Source organism: Acyrthosiphon pisum, chromosome X (genome assembly GCF_005508785.2).
Source record: "Acyrthosiphon pisum isolate AL4f chromosome X, pea_aphid_22Mar2018_4r6ur, whole genome shotgun sequence".
NCBI classification, from domain to species: domain Eukaryota; kingdom Metazoa; phylum Arthropoda; class Insecta; order Hemiptera; family Aphididae; genus Acyrthosiphon; species Acyrthosiphon pisum.
The window spans coordinates 54,564,238-54,568,447 of NC_042493.1; the positions used below are offsets into that span (position 1 = coordinate 54,564,238).

At 31.9% G+C, this 4,210-nt stretch overlaps 1 long non-coding RNA gene across 2 annotated transcripts; it reads right to left on the minus strand.

Moving 5' to 3' along the window:
• Positions 1–944: 944 nt before the first annotated feature.
• Positions 945–3,849, minus strand: LOC107884783. Of its 2 annotated transcripts, XR_001680121.2 has the most exons (4): positions 3,729–3,849; positions 2,321–2,596; positions 1,331–1,494; positions 945–1,223 (listed from the first exon to the last, which is right to left on the minus strand). It is a non-coding gene; the product is annotated as an uncharacterized LOC107884783 (long non-coding RNA). The 2 variants fall into 2 exon arrangements; XR_001680122.2 differs by lacking the exon at positions 2,321–2,596 and having other exon boundaries at positions 3,729–3,827.
• Between the last annotated feature and the right edge of the window lie 361 nt (positions 3,850–4,210).

A 4,210-nucleotide genomic window follows, 5' to 3' on the forward strand; every position in this document is an offset into this window, starting at 1 on the left:
AAAACCAAAAATTATACAAACTTCCAAACAACATACGAGAAAAAAAATGAAAAAAATGAAAAAAATATTATAAGGTTTAGGTTTGTTCATTACTTGCAGATTACAGTCAGTTGTACACTTATACCTAATATCTAAATGATGTATTGTGTTGAATGTCTTGTACCTAACTCTATATAATATTATGCTATGTCTTAATCGTAATATTAAGTATTATTAATTTACTTTACTTACTATAACCATGGCAGTGCAGGGTTACACTATTTCAACTTTTATTATTATACATATTATTATTGGCTTATGCAAAAGTATTGCCAAGTATAATATTTTCATACCAGAATTACTGGACGAAAAATATTTTCAAATGTTGATTTTTATGTAAGTACTTATATTATAGTATGAACTAAGGGTATTACATGGGCACATTGCTACTGTATTCTTTGTTAATGCATGTGATTTTCACCAAAAATATTTTTTTTTGTATTTAGTTTTAAGTATATTTATCACATAATATTTTTAATTATTTTTTTCTTTATTGGTTTTATATTTTTTTAAAGCATTTAAAATTAAAATATTCATAATTAAATACGGGATGGTACTCTAAAAATCTCGATTAACCTTACGTATTACAACTTATTATTTATAAGTATCTCAAATATAAAAAATAGATGTTTATCATCAAGCACTTAGTAATCCGTATAGGTACCCACTATGTTTATTATTTTTGTATTTACCAACTATAATATGTATTCGATCAAGCCCAGTAGATCGACCTAGGTTATGTAGGAACCCCAAGTCCCCATCACAGTTGTCAGCCAGTCTTATACTATAATGACCAATAACAAATTTAAACTATCAACTCTTTTAATTTGTATGCTGCAGCTGTCTCCTTAATTTATATATGTAAGTAAACGAGTGTGTGTGTAATGAACAAATAATAAACGGAATACTACAGACATCGTATTATCGTTTAATCATTACAATTATAAACAATAATATAATCCATCATATGGTTATGGTATAATCGCGCAAGACTGCTATGCCTCTGGTTAGTTATCAACCAGATCATTAATCCCTCCCCTTATCATTAATCCAGACTTGACCGTGGTTAGTAAAGTCGATGACGTCTGGTATCTGCTGCAGTTGTCACAATATACGATGTTTTCACCACCACTTTTGGACATTTTTCTTGGCGTAAATCGTCTCCGGTCTCTCGATATGGCCATCTATTCAAATACGTGCCAGTTTATTATAGTGATTAGCGATTTAAGGTAAAGTGCATATGGTACCTATGTCATTCTTAATTATAAAATATATATAAAACAATATTTACTGGCCATCTGATGCATATTGTGTGCGTATATAAGAGCTGGGGTGGAATCAAAAACATGGATCGAGTGAAAAAACGACTGCGGCAGCGGCGGCGGCCAACGCGCATTTCCCCTGGCCTTCGTGTTCAGCGTTTCCGTTATGCTATTATTGTTTTCTTTCCAGCGGCTAACACACACCCACAAATAAATATATATATAAGTAGTGTAGAATATAGGCAAAACGTCTGTTTTCCACATCTGCAATTTCACTTGTGCTCATTTTCGTGAATATAACTGCACCCCAACCGCAACACGTCATATGTAGTCTAAACTCGAATTCATGTGTGTGTGTGTGTGTGTGTATCTGTGTCAAAGTCAACAATCAAGTTATTTAAAGGCGATGTTAGTGCTCTCATTTGTGGCTTTTTTTTTTTAGGGAATTTTGATCTACGTAAAGCGTGGTTATAGAAAGCTATTTTAGAAGGTCTTAAAAATGGTTTCTTAATAGTCTTAATAATTTTAATTATAACTTTCTGGTTTTTTATTTTTATTTTTAACTGTATAAGACGAGTGTATAACGATAAAACAACTATCTGTTTATTCAATCAACTACCTACATATTCAATTTGTTTTAGTTTTATGAAAATATCAACCCATCTCAACATATTATATTTTATATAAATATATTTCCAACTGATATTCTGTGTTGATAGGAATTATTAATCAACACCATAGTCATATTTTAATTTACAATATTATAGAAAAATCAGATTGTAATACATCACGTTCCATGTCTGTGGTAGATAACAAGTTAGTATATCGTCGGAATTGAGTCAAAAAGTACACGACCATGACGGTGCGGTGCAATAATAGATTTATCGGAGAACGTGAGTCGTTTTTCCGATGTTCAACGTTGCAGCCTCTCTGACTCCCCCCCCCCCATCTCCCTATTTAATGATGTGTATGTACATGGTTTTATCATTTACCTACATGGCTACATCATGGCTACTCACGTGTACGCTGAATCTCCAATATTTGGCAGACAGATAGGCGCATAGTTTACACCCGTGGTTGTATCTTCTCTTCCTTAAACTTATCTGCAGTGTACCTATATCATTATTATTGTCTCCTTATCACCTTAACATAAACCTCTTCAATCCGTTACTTGTGACGATTCAGTGACAACCAAATATTTTGACACTTCCTTCTCTTATGGGTTTCTGTCAACTAACTTGTAATGACTTCATTATTTATGTAAAAAAGTTGTTTCAATAACACACATTCATTTACTGAAAAAAGACCATTAATTGATAATCGCAAATGAAATGACTAACGTCTCATTGCGCAATAAAAACTCGGCATTATTACAAGACCACCTGAAATTCGAGAAATTTAAAAATTTTTCTGCTACGATATGGCGACGTCTACACATTCGCTATAGACGAAAACTCAACATCAATCTCACCGCGACCTTATTATATATAATATAATTTAATACCTGAAAGATTGTCACTGCACGATGTGGACTAAAAACGTAACTAGAATAAAACCCGAGTACATTGATTATTTTTTACACACGCAAACTTGTTCAACTATAATCATGTACTGCAAATGCAATACGTATATTATATTATCCGACAACCTACAACTATATATTATACATACAAAAGATATTAAGGAATTTAATGAGCTCAATAACGAGTCGGTTTTCAGGTAAAACATTTTCAACGTAGATACGCAAACGGGTTTTGACAAGTCGTACGATGCAGTTGTGTAGCCCTGCAGTGTCGTAATATTTTTTCTTTTGATCAATAATAAACATATAATTATTACCATCACCGCCGTTTTTGCAATATACACGCCGTAATATAATAATATTATTAGTTATATTGTATACTCTGGACAATGTTGTACGGCCAATCAGCCTTTTATCCGTATTCGATCGATGTGTGTGGTGATATAATGTATGGTGCCTGTCGACTACAGTATAATTTAATTATAATTCAAAAAGCTGATAATGCCGTGGCTATTGGAAAATGCCAAATATATTTTTACAACAACGCGCAGGGACTATAATATTATTGTATACGGTGGACCCACATTATGCGATCGACGGTCTAGGGGTGGACGTTATTAAAGTCCGGTCGACAGTTTTTTTGTTGTTGCATATATTCAATATTATTCGTATTATGTGGGTCACAAGTTGAAATTGTATACAATGCTATTGCCAAATATGTGTAGCTTTATTATCTCCGTGTACAAACCGAAACACTAAAATATAATACAAGAATAATAATATTCTGAAATAATTGCATACGCGGCGTGCGTTATATGTGTTACGGTCAAGGTGGACGATTTAGACAATGAGTACCTACCTACGTCATAATAATATATCATAAATCATAATAATATACAACATACCGTATCGTTTTTCAGTAGATCACTCGTATAGTTGTGTGCTCGTGTCGTGTTGACTTTGGACTAATATAATATAATCTATACACGTGCGGATTTGATGAATAATAGACGAAATAACTATAAATTATACTATTTTATTTCATACGACGTAATATGACGTGTAAACATGTCTATTATTATAGAATTGCATGCATAAAGTAACGAGCGAAATATAATTAATATAAAACATGAAACCGTATATAGGTAAAACTGTTTGAAATAATTTGAAACAGCCCAACTTCTATACCTAATTTACAATGACGGTTTATTATTAACTGCAAGCAAGAATTACATTTACAGGTGATTTAAATTATGTTTAAATAATAATTATACTTTGTATATTAGTATATTTACTACTGTAACCAGTGGCGTATTTTCAATAATTTTTTTTTTTTTTTGGGGGGGGGAGGTCTTAAAATTTTAAAAAGTCATATAATAAAGCTTAT